At 40.3% G+C, this 13,194-nt stretch overlaps 1 pseudogene; it reads left to right on the top strand.

Annotated features, from left to right (window-relative positions):
- The first annotated feature begins 9,341 nt into the window (after nucleotides 1-9,341).
- On the top strand, nucleotides 9,342-10,070 carry LOC131275531 (ubiquitin-conjugating enzyme E2Q-like protein 1; annotated as a pseudogene).
- Nucleotides 10,071-13,194: the final 3,124 nt, after the last annotated feature.

The following is a 13,194-nucleotide window of genomic DNA, read 5'->3' as shown; positions in this document are numbered from 1 at the left end:
GCTCCAAAATGTATTCACCAAATGCAATGAATGTGCCACGATAATGAAAGAGGTTGTTGATAGGGGAGGAGTGGGTTGAGGGGGGTGGGGGGTATCTGGGGACCTCATTTTTTGAAAGTAACATTCAGAAAAATTAAAGGAAAAAAACACTATCACTCATTTATCTCCTTATTCATTGGTACATGCATTAATTATTCATTATGTTTTACTTTGTGCCAAACACAGAAATAAGTATTAGAATGAGTAAAACATTGTCCCTGCCCTCAGTGAGCTCTTAGAATACTGAACGGCAGGCTTACAAATGAGAACAAAACCAAGCAAAACAAAACTTCTAATAGAGGCTTGCTTTGCTTTTTAAGATACAGATAGATGTTGTCTCTAGATTGCCTGGGAAGAGCTGATGGAGAAGAGATGCTGTTCTTGGATGCTGTTCTGTTAGAAAATGGCAGGATAATTGAATATTTATAAAATTAAATATAGAGAAAGCGCTAGGGACCCCTAGGGAGAAGGGGACCCCTACTTCCTCTTTTAGCTACCTCTTGAGTTTTTCTTGTTATCTTTTGAAATATGAGATCCGCACCAAGCCACCTGACTCAGATAGCCAATCAAGCCCATGTATTGTTCAACTCAATACAAAATAAGATGGATGAACCCTTGTCCAATCAATAGGAGCCAAGCTAACTACCTTTTTCTCTCTACAAAACTCATTTGCCATCCCTTGAATCCCAAAATCATTTCCATTCATGACAGTGATCTGGCTTCTGCTGCTGCAGCAAAACTTTGACATCCTGAATAAAATGCTACTGTCTGCAAACTTGACTCCAATTTGACATTCAACAATCTTTAATGGATAACATAGAGTCAAACATGGAAAGAAGAAAAGTTGAAAGTAATGGACTTCTAAAGCAGGATTAGCATTTGAAAAAAAACTGAAGATTGGGGACCAGATATGGCTTGGGGGCAGTGGAACACAAGTCATATCTACAGAGAAACAAGCAGTAAGTGTGGAAAGGTAGGCAGAGAGGTGCTCATGAAGGCCCATACGTGCCATTAATATAATTATTGTAGACTTTTTAGACTGTTTGCTCATTTACATTTTAAAAGTTATATCCAAATAACATCACATTTTGTGACAGAAGTAGCTTTCTTATCACAAAATGGGACAATTGGGCTATTTTCAGCTCCGATTCAAAATGGGCAAATTCTGTAACATCTCTGTAATTTAACTAATTTGATAGTTAGCTTTTAAATTAGTTTGTGTTATCAAGTCTAATATCTTAACTGTATTCATTAAAATAATAAAATGTAAAAATATTAACGGTTTCAAGATACATTATCAAAGCATTCCAGATGGATGAAAAAGTTTTATTTGATTCAAATAGGAAAATGCTAATAAAAGCAATTGAATTTCCAGGAGTCAAATCATTAATAAAACACTACAAGCAAGTTAGAATCAAATATATTGTTTTAATGGGGCTGGTTATCTTTAGATTTATAGCTACTCCCAAATGATAGCAATATTTACAACATGTTTCAATTATAACTGTAAAAATACTATGAATTATTACCAATATTTTTGGAGATTTTCCTATAGCAGACCCAGCAGCAAGTACTTTATACTTTTTATCTCATCTAATTATCCTGTTAATCAGGTACTTTTATCTTCATTTTAAAGGAGATATAGCTGAGACTTAAATTCTGAATAAATTTCCCAAATTAATTTAGCCAACAATTTTTAGAGTAATGATTCAAACTAAGGTCTTTCTGCTTTCAAAGCCTAAAATGAGGCAAGACTTGGAATCAGTTCACTTTTCCTTTATCTATGACAACCTGTTTCATGTTTTGTAAGACAGAGCAATCTGCTAAATTGGGGGGAAATAACAAGCTACTATCAAATTCTGTTAATAGGAAATAAGTTCTTCTCCCTTAACAAATCCATTTTTACTCTGATGTATGAAAATTAATCAGGTTTGTCATGGTATGCCTAACTATGGGCTGTTTTTAATGGTTATGAAACTATCAGGATACAGAGTTTGACTTAATTACCTGGTATGAACTGCATTCCCAAGGCTGATTTTTATGGTGCATGCATTAGAATTTCCATATATTAGTTTCCAGTTGGCTGACTACTCATTCCTGAAAAGGAGATAAAAAATTCTTAAGGTTAATTTTTTTCCCCAGGAACAATATGGCCTTTGGTCACAGGATGTTAGTATAATGGAAACATCCATGGTGATTTGCATATATGAAGTTAACATTTTGTAAACACTTTTCATTTAAAGCAATTTTATTAGCAATTAAAGACTTCTTTTTAGTGGAGAAGATGAATCAATTGCCTATTCTGACATGTTATTTTAGAATCAAGGTAGCCCTTCCCTATTACTGAACATAAAAAAAATAAGAACGCTGTTCTCCAACATGACTAATTTTTTTGTAGATGTTTAAGCAAAGGTGGTTTAAGATTTAAACCCATAAAAACCATATAAATGGCACTGAGAATATGAAGATGGTATGTATATATCTGGAAGGAAAAAAAGAAAAACTATGCCTCACTTACTGATATTATGCCTCAGAAACCAGGCTGTGGATACATGCTTTTTTCTAGCCACAGAGATAAATAACATTTTATTTGAAGAAATCAGGTAGAAAACTTAGCAACTATTTCTCTGCGCTGCAGAAATTAGGATCCCCCAAACATGAATTTTTCTGTTACCTTTTGCCTGTTTTTAAATTTGTTGTCTTATTTTTCTAGGGTTGCTAAGACATATACCACATGATGGGTTGGCTTGACCAAGAATTTGTTGGCTCATGGTTTTGAAGGCTAGAAGAGCAAAATCAAGGTATCAGCAGGGCATCTTTCTCACCGAAGTCTGTAGATTCTGGAATTGGCTTTCCTCTATCCCCAGAGCTCCTAGGCTTGCATCTGCCTCTGTCACATGGCGATGCCCTTAATGTCTTCCTCGGGCTCTTTCTGAAGTCTGGCTTTCCTTTATGAGGCCTCCAGTCATAAGAAATAAAGGCCCACCTAATTCAGTTTAACACACCTAAATAGGATCATAGAAAAACCTATTCAAAAGTGAGTTCATCCCTTAATTGATGGGTCTATTTACAAACTCACAGGAATGTGGATTAAGATTAAGAACATGTCTTTTTTTCAGGGTAGATGATTCAACCTACCACAGTCATCGTAATGCCATCATATTCTTGTACTCAGGTTGCTTTTTGTGTATGAAGACTCTAGATATATAGCTTACTGTATATTTGTTACAGATGCTGAGGGCAGGGAGAGGGAAGAAGAGATGTGATGTGGGGACATTTTCGGGACTGGGTGTTGTCCTCAATGATACAGATGCCGGACATTATACATCCTGCCATAACCCACTGAATGGACTGGGGGAGAGTGTAAACTACAGTGTAAACTATCATCCATGTGGTACAGCAGTGCTCCAAAATGTATTCACCAAATGAAGTGAATGTGCCGTAATGATGACAGAGGTTGTTGATGTGGGAGGGGTGGGGTATCTGGGAAACTCTTATATTTTTTAATGTAACATTTGTTGTGATCTATGTATCTTTAAAAAGACAAGACAAATAAATAAATAAAATGAAAATAAAGAAGTAAAAAAGACAAGACAAATAAATAAATAAAATGAAAATAAAGAAGTGACTTACTTTGTCCAAATTCTTTTAATACTTACCCAATATGTGTTGGTGGTTACACACACTTTAGATATGATAGGACTGTGGGCAGCACTGGATTTCAGAAAATGATCAGAGAGTGGAAAAAGAAGAAGAGGCATAAATTAGGGCAGTAGCACACAAAAGATCAGAATTTACTGGATTTCCTTTCTTCCCCATCCATTCCACATCATGGTATGTCATTCCAGAGCAGCTCTGCAAGTACCCTCAGCTCTCTTGCCATGCATTCACAACATACAGCCAATGACCATGCCAGCAATTGTCCTAATTTATTCCACAATGCTGGTCACTGCTAAAGGAATTCACACAACTATTTGGATATATTTCTCTTCAGATTCACGGCATTAAACTTTAGCAGCCAACAAAACAATTTGCATCATTGTATCTTTACATATTTCTCCTTAATTCTTCAGTTCCTTCTTGTGGTATCTTCAAACATCAAGTAGCCCTATGGCAGGTGAGAAAAGAACTGCTGCTCTGCTCATCATCATAAAGCAAAATAAACAAGAAAAAAAAAAAAACAGCCAGTGTCAAGAAGCACTGTCACTCTTTTCCAACCTATAGCTTCCACCGCCGCCACCCCCCCCCCACACAGAGATCATGGAGTTTCCCAAAAATGTATATAACCTCCCAAATTTTCATCCAGGAAGTGCAGAGGTAGAAGCAGTAACCTTAGTAGTGCTAGTGGCATATGAGTAAACTCGGCTCATATCTAACACTATTTTCCCATACATGTTCGAAATGCATTTCAATCCATGCCCCTAAGTGAATTGACCCCTAAAATCACAAATGTAAGAAATGAATTCTGAACGCTATTAATGAATTCTGAACACCCTCCAGGAGGAATACTTGCCTGATATGTGGTAGAGCAATGAGATAGGTCCATGGGCAATAAAGCATAGATCCACTATCATCTAGGGGATCAACTTGGATTGCAGAATATATATTGCTATTGAAGGACCTGAAAGTTCTGGGCCATGGGGCAGAAATGGAGAGAAATGGGGGAAAAAATCACACACATGAAGCCAATGTTAAAAGGTGTTGATGTTAATGTAATGGAGAGGGCCTGGTGAGATTTCTCTTACTGCTGGATCTTAAGAACAGGTGATTCTTGTGAGAGCCTATGACTTCACCCTGCCAGGAAAAGAGGGATAATTTTTACCCATTTGAAAGTAACTGACTTAATTACTCCCTTTTATTTTATATTCTGAATCGTGAAGAAGACTCAGCTGTATTAGGCTTTAATTTATGTTGCTGTCTTCTCTGATATAAAGAGAGACTGAGGTATAGCCAGGGACTTAGTCCTTAATCAGCTTCCTACAGTGGCTGCAGGACTCATGGAGAAAATTCAATTCCATACTGTTTCTTACTATAGCTCTTTCTGCCATCCCCTGTGCAGACTCTCTAGCCATGGTAAATTCTGATGGACTATCAGAGCTCCAAGACAGTTTTTGTCCTTTTAGCCTAAGACCTATATTTATTAATACAACAAATATTTATTGAGTACTTATGTTTTACCAGGCACTGCTTATGCACAGGCTTACTAATATAAATTATATGTGTATGATCCCTGCCTTCATTAAGATAACAGATCAGGGCAGAAAACCAGTTAATAAGAAAGATGAATTGGCTAACTTCTCCCTGTTCGATAACAGTGTGAACTTAATGAAAACAATTAAATCCAATCCAAGGAGCAACTTAATAACAATTTTAGGTCCTAGGTAAAATATGAAATTACCTAATGACAATAACTGAGGGATGGAAGATGAAGGCCTGTAGGAGAAATGTTTTTTACTTTGCTTTTTCCCATATGTAGAATTACACAGTTTTGTCTCCAAAGTTAATTAATGGACGGTTACATGTGATGTGGTAACTACGCAGGTGATGGAAACAAGCCTACCCACCATTCTAAATGGTAAGGTACTGATCCAGAACTGAAGGAACCCGGTTGATCAGAGCCCTCTGTTCTCAGGAACTTCTGAGATAAAGAAAAGTAAGTGTTCACTGAGATGAGACCCAAGAAACAATTTTATTTTCTAGAAAATAAGAAGAAACAATTAATAAAACCAGTTTTCATAGAAGGGGTAGGGTTTTCATTTCTTAGGCTGCTTCACGCAGATACCATGAAAGGACTTGATTTAAACAATAGGAATTTATTAACTTACAGTTTGAGACCAGGAAAATGTACAAATCAAGGCATCATCAAGTCAATGCTTTCCTCCTGAAGATCCTTAGTTCCTCAGCTACATGGCAAGGCACATGGTAGCCTGTGCTCCTATCTCCCTTCTCTTCTTGGTTTTGTTATTTTCAGCTTCTACTTTTTTTTTTATCAGCTTTCTTTCTTACTTTCTTTCTGTTTTCTAGTCATTCTTTTAAAAAATATGCACATATTAACAACCAGCAAGATGATGGCAGAGTAAGAATCTCCTAAAGTCAGCTCCTGCTACAGGGCAGTTAGTTAACACCCAGAGCTATCTGGACCTAGCTGAAGCACCTGTTTTGGGGCTCTGGAAGACCAAAAGAGCATCCTGCAACATACCTGAAGGGATGGAGGGAAGAAACTGCCCATCTGCAGAGAAGATTCCTAAGTAGAGGACTCCAGGCCAGAGAAGCCAGTGCCCATCCTCCACTGGTGGCATAAGCTGCCCCAGGAGCTATTCCATGGCTGGAATTGAAAGCTCCACTTCCCCAAAATGGGGGAGGAAGAGACAGTTGGGCACCAACTTCAGCTACTGATGAGTAAATTCAGCAGGCTAAGGCATAATCCTAAGAATAGATGAAGTTTGAACCTGTCCAAGTCAGAAAGAGGACAGTAGCTGCCATCTTAACTCAATGTCTGGCACAAGGGAGAGCAGGGCAGACTGAAAAGCACAGTACTGATAGGGACTGACTTTTATCCATCCAGATCAGATTGCAGCTCTAGCCTAGGTTCCAGCCACACCTCTGGCAGGGAGGAGGTTGGGGGGACCTATGTCAGCCTCTCTGGAAAACTTCCAGCCATGTTGCAGACGATGGTGATTATCCTACTTTGGCAGCACAAGTTGCTGAGGAGCTATTCTGTGGCTGGAATTGGAAGCTCCATTTCCCCAAAAACAGGGAAAGAGGAGATGGTTGGCCACTAATTTTGGCTACTGATTAGTCAACTTGGTCGGCTAAGGTATAACCCTAGGAACAGCGAGGGTGTGAATCTGTCCAAGTTGGAAAGAGGCCAGTGGCTGCCATTTTGACTCCACCACCAGGATGTAGGGAAGCGAGGCTGACTGAAAATCACAGTGACTGTAGGAACCAGTTTTTTCAACCAGATTTGCCTATAGCCTGGGCTAGGCTTCAGCACACCTCTAGCAGGGAGGAGTTTGGCAGGCCCTGCACCAGCCTGTCCAGGTAACTGTAGGTACCTTTGGTTGGCACGTATTGAATAATCAGAAGTCTACTGGGGCAACTGTGGTCATCTTGGACCCACACTGCATAGATTGCTGCCCACACGTGCAGATCCATCCCCGCCCCAGGCAAGGAAAAGGGCCATGAAGCTTCATCAGTCTCTCTGGGCAACTATAGTCTAGGCCTGCACAACTTGGATTATTCCACACAGCTATGACTCTATCCCTACTCCTGACAGAGAGAAAGTCAGGAGACGTTTCACTGGTCCCTAGGGCAATGGGGCAGCTTGAGCCTCCACAGCTTATAGCTCCAAGTACATCCTTGGCTCCTATTGCACAAACAGCAGGGGAGAAAGAAAAACTGCACTCAGAAGAAACGCTCTAGTAAGCCAGATGTCCAGAGACCAACAAAAAGTTACAATCCACACCAAGAAATAGGATTATATGGCCCATTTAAAGGAACAAGACAAGCCTCCAGATGACATAAAGGAGTTGAGACAAATATTCATAGATATTCAAACAAATCTCCTTAATAAATTCAATGAGATGGCTAAAGAGATTAAGGATATTAAGGAGACATTGGGTGAGTATAAAGAAGAATATGGAAGCATACATAGAAAAATAGCAGATCTTATGAGAATGAAAGTTGCCATAAATCAAATAAAAAAACATTGGGAGCATATAATTACAGATTTGAGGATGCAGAAGAAAGGATGGGTGAGCTTGAAGAAATGGCCTCTGAAAGTGAACATATGAAAGATGGAGAAAAGAATGGAAAAAATTGAACAAGTTCTCAGGGAACTAAATGACAGCAAAAGGCATGCAAACACAAGTGTCATGGGTATCCCAGAAGGAGAAGAGAAGGGAAAAGGGGCAGAAGGAATATCTGAAGAAATAATGGTAGAAAATTTCCCAACCCTATTGAAGGACATAGATATCCATGTTCAAGAATCACAACATATTCCCATCCAAAAAAAATCTGAATAGACCAACTCTGAAATCCATACTAATCAGAACGTCAAATGCCAAAGATAAAGAGAGAGCATTCTGAGAACAGCAAGAGACAAGCAATGGATAATATATAAGGAATATCCAATAAGACTAAGTGCTGATTTCTCACCAGAAGACATGGAAGCCAGAAGACAGTGGCATGATATATTTTAAGATACTACAAGAGAAAAACTTCCAGCCAAGAATCTTAAATCTGGCAAGATTGTCTGTCAAAAAATGAGAGTGTAATTAGAATATTCACAGACACACAGAAACTGAGAGAATTTCTAAGCAAGAGATCAGATTTTCAGGAAATAGTAAAGGGTGTGCTAGAACCTGAGAAGAAAAGACAGGAGAGAGAGACCTAGAAGAGATTCTAGAAATGAAGATTATATCAATAAAAGTAACTAAAAGTGTCAAAAGAGTGGCGAAAATAAAATACGATGGATAAAACTCAAGTTGTTAGGAATAAACTTAAACAACAAGGTAAAGCACTTGTATTCAGAAAATGGCAAGTTAATGTTAAAAGAAAATTAAAAAGTCCTAAATAACTGGAAGAACATTCCATGCTCAGAGATTGGAAGACTAAATATCATGAAGATGTCAAATCTACTCAAATTCCGATACAGATTCAATGCACTCCCAATAAAAAATCCACCAGCACTTTAAAAAATCTAAAACAGGATTATCAAATTTATTTGGAAGGGTAGGGGGGCCTGAATAACAAGAAACATCTTTAAAAAGAAAAGCAATCCTCATCTCCAGTTTTTAAATCATATTACCTAGCTATAGTGGTAAAAACAGCATGGTACTGTCATAAAGACAGACAAAAGACCAATGAAACCAAATAGATGGTGCAGAAACAGACCCTCACATATAGGGTCAAGTGATTTTTGACTAGCTAGTGAAGCCCACACAGCTCGGGCAGAAGAGTCCATTGGACAAATGGTGCTGAAAGAACTGAATATGAAAGAACTGGATATCCATTGCCAAAAGAATGAATGAGGACCCCTATTTCACACCTTATCCAAAAATTAACTCAAAATGGATCAAAAACCTAAAGTAAAAGCAAGAAACATAAAGATTCTAGAAGAAATTGTAGGAACATATCTTCAATCCCTGGAGGAAGGTGGTGGATTTTTAAAGGAGATATAAGGAGGACTGAGATGGAGTACTGATATTTAACGTATGTAGAAGTTTAAGTAGCTTTACTGTAATAGTGTGGAAATGTATAGGGTGGATGGTAACAAACAATAAGTAACAGCTAATTTAGAAATGGGGGCCGAGTGGCCCCGCCTGCCCGCGCGATCGGGGGGCGCCCGCCGAGGCGAGCCCGCGCCGCCGCCGGGGCCTAAGGTGGCCACGCTGCTCCGCAAGATCCGGCCGATCCGCCTGCACCACCGGGACACGGAGGACCCAAGCACCCGCACAACTACCGCGTTGGCGGCGGCGGCGGCCCGCAGAGCGCGTCGCTGCGCGGCAAGGGCGGCCGGAAGAGCGGCGGCCACCAGCAGCCGCCGCCGCCCCCCGGGGGCGACGCGAGCCGGGGCCCTGCCGGGCGGGGCCGGAGGCCCGGGAGGCGGGGGCGGGCGGCAGCACTGCACGCAGGTGCGCAGCCGGCGGCTCCGGAAGGAGCTGCAGGACATCGGGCGCCTCAGCGACCGCGTCATCTCGGTGGAGCTGGTGGACGGGAGCTTCTTCGACTGCAACGTGAAGCTGCACCAGGTGGACAAGGACTCGGTGCTGTGGCAGGACATGAAGGAGACCAACACCGAGCTCATCCTGCTCAACCTCACCTTGCCCTTCTCGCCGCCCTTGGTGCGGGTGCTCGGCCCGCGCCTGGAGAACGGCTGCGTGCTGGACGGCGGCGCCATCTGCAGGGAGCTGCTCACGCTGCGCGGCTGGTCCAGCGCCTGCACGGTGGAGGCCGTCCTGCGCCAGTTCAACGCCAGCCTGGTGGAGGGCCAGATATAATTAAGCAGAGCTGGAAAACGAATAGCCTAGTGAGCCTGTTGACTTGGAAATCAAGATTGCCTGTATGATTAAAGAGCCAGTGATAACGTTTGGCATTTCCTTGCCACTCAAAAAAAAAAAAAGAAAGAAAGAAAGAAAGAAATGGGGATGTGTCTGAATTGGTAGCCTAGGGATGTAAATACCCATTGACAGAATGCTAGAGAATAATCTAGGAAATGAATAGCACTGTAAACCAGGAGGTGGATGAGAATTGTGGATGATGGTACAGATGCAAGATTGTCCTTTGTGAGCTAGAGCAAATGTACCTCACTACTGCAGGGTGGTGGCAATGTGGAGAAGGATGGGGAGAACACAACTGGAGTGACCTACGGACTGTGATTAGTAGTAATAATATAATATTCTTGCATCTATGCCAAATAAGTACTGTGTTGATAATGGGGATCTATGGAAAATGTGAGCCAAATGTACAGTATGGACATTGTAACAACCAGATGATATTATCTTACCTGTAATGAATGTTCCACCACAGTGTGGTGTGTTCGTAGAGGGATGTTGTTTGGGAATTCTGCATATGTGCATTATTGTTATATAAGTTTACAACTTCTATCATAAAAAACCTATTTTAACCCTTTTATTCAAGGTCTTAGAAAAATTAAAGTAAAAATAAATTGGGGTATCAAAAAAGAAAAGATGAAAAAGCTTTTTTTTTGACATTTTGTCTTCATCACTGCTATAGATGTTGCCCTGTATGCATAGTGGCAAGGCAATTTCTTCCATTTATTACTCATTGTCTGCATTTCTTTTTTTTCTACATTATTATGTTTGTCTTCACAAAAGTTTTAGATCACAGTAATTCATACAACATACAGTACCCCCACATATCCAACATCAAACCCATTGTCCTTTACCCAGCAATGATTTTTTTACATGTTCATATTGTATTTGCTGCAGCTGATATACAGATATTGAAACAACAGCTTTCAAACATGTTTCCATTTGTGTTTACATTATGGTTTATATTTTAGACTATACAATTTTCTAAATTTTTTAGTTATCTTATGTTTTTCATTATCATTTACATTTTAGCCTTTAGAATTTTAAACATTTTTGGTGTAATTTAATAACATGCCCTATATCCATGACTTGGAGTTGTCCTTGGTGATACTGCAGGGACATATGCAGGACATTGAATGCCCTGCCATGGCCCACTGGGTGGACTGGGGGAGAGTGTAAACTACAATGTAAACCACTATCCATGTGGTGCAGCAGTGCTCCAAAATATATTCACCAAACACAGTGAATGTGCCACGATGATGAAAGAGGTTGTTGATGTGAGAGGAAAGGGGTGAGGGAAGTGAGGGGTATATGGGGCCCTTATATATTTTGAAAGTAACATTTAAAAAAATAAAGAAGGAAAAAAATAAAAAATAGAAAATTAAAAAAATTTTTCAATTTGAATAAAATATCCAACGACTATATATATATATACTAGTAATATTTTGAAAATGCTCTTTAATCATTAGCTGAAAATGTTTTTTTAAGATTGTTTTTATTTCTCTCACCCCTTCCACCGATATCTGCTCTCTGTTTCATTCTCTGTCTGTTCTGTGTCTGTCTGCATTCTTGTCAGCAGCACCAGGAATCTGTGTCTCCTTTGAATGCATCATCTTGCTGTGTCAGCTCTCCATGTGCGTGGTGCCCCTCCTGGGCAGGCTAAACTTTTTTCACAGGAGGCAGCTCTGCCTGTGCATGGGGCTCGCCTTCATGGGGGACACCCCTGCATGGCATGGCACTCCTTACACACATCAGCACTGCACATGGGCCAGCTTACCACATGGGCCAGGAGGCCTTGAAATTGAACCCTGGACCTCCCATATGGTAGGTGGGAAATCTATCAATTGAGCCAAATCTGCTTCCCAGCTTAAAATGTTTAACAACAGTGCAAGCTATTGGTGGTAGGGTGTGTTATGAGAGTCCTTTAGGATGTTATAGATGTTTGTTTTGTGAATTCACAACTATTACTATACACTTATTATTTATGTATATTTATGTATTAGTGATATACTTCAATAAATCAAATCTATATATTAATATTTAAGTAATAACAAAATGTTAAACACAAAAATATAAGGATTCCCATATGCCCCAATCCCCACACCTCCCACCCTTCCCCACATCAACAACTTTTTTCATTAGTTTGATATATTCATTGCAATTGATGAACACATTTTGGACAATTGCCATTTATCATGGATTATAGTTTACATTGTAATTTATGCTTTCTCCCACTCAAATCTGTAGGTTATGGGAAGATATATGAAGACCTATATCTGTCATTGCAGTGTCATTCAGGACATTTCCAACTCCCAAAAATACCCCCATATTACATGTCTTTTTCCCTCTCCCTGCCTTCAGCACCTCCATTGGCCTGGGTCTCCACATCAATGATACAATTTCTTCCATTGCTAGAATCCCAATAAGTCTATAGCAGAATACCAGTAAGTCCACTCTTGACCATATTTTATTCCCCAATCCTGAGGATGCAGGGATGGTGATGCCCACTCCATCTCCAATTGAGAGGGAGCCTTGATCCCATATAGCTGATGGATAGTACTCTCTTGCTTGCAGTTGTAGCCTCTCTCAGTTCCTTCCTATGGTGGTTGTCCACTCTCACCTCCTTGTTAGTTGTCCTGGGTGAGTCCAGTGAACTGGAGAGTAGGTGTTGTAACTCCACTGAGGCTCAGGGCCCAGCTGGCACATGAACAGACCAAAGATTCAAGTCTCTTGGACATGCACTTATCAAGTCCAGTGCAAACTATAGGTTCAATAAAAGGGACAGAAAAGGCATGTGTAGAGAAGTCACAACTGAGTCCAACACTCAGGAGCACAAACACCAAAGAAGGGCCCAGTGGCAAGGCATAAAACTCTGGAGCTATGTGCCATGACTGTAGGATATGAGTGTCTCCAAAGCCCTCAGGAGCCCCACTATTCGGGGTAGTATCTACTTTGGCAGTCTATGAGATCCTGTTGAGGCATGCATAACTGTTACCTCTTGGATGACCTCATGACTTGCTTTGGTGCCTCTTAGCCATATGAACTCATTTTTCTTTACCTTTTTACCCTTTTATTCAAGATCCTTTCCAGATGCAATGCT

Source organism: Dasypus novemcinctus, chromosome 23 (genome assembly GCF_030445035.2).
Source record: "Dasypus novemcinctus isolate mDasNov1 chromosome 23, mDasNov1.1.hap2, whole genome shotgun sequence".
In the NCBI taxonomy this organism is placed as follows: domain Eukaryota; kingdom Metazoa; phylum Chordata; class Mammalia; order Cingulata; family Dasypodidae; genus Dasypus; species Dasypus novemcinctus.
Note: the sequence above shows the minus strand (reverse complement) of the source record. Positions and strands in the feature narration are given on the sequence as shown.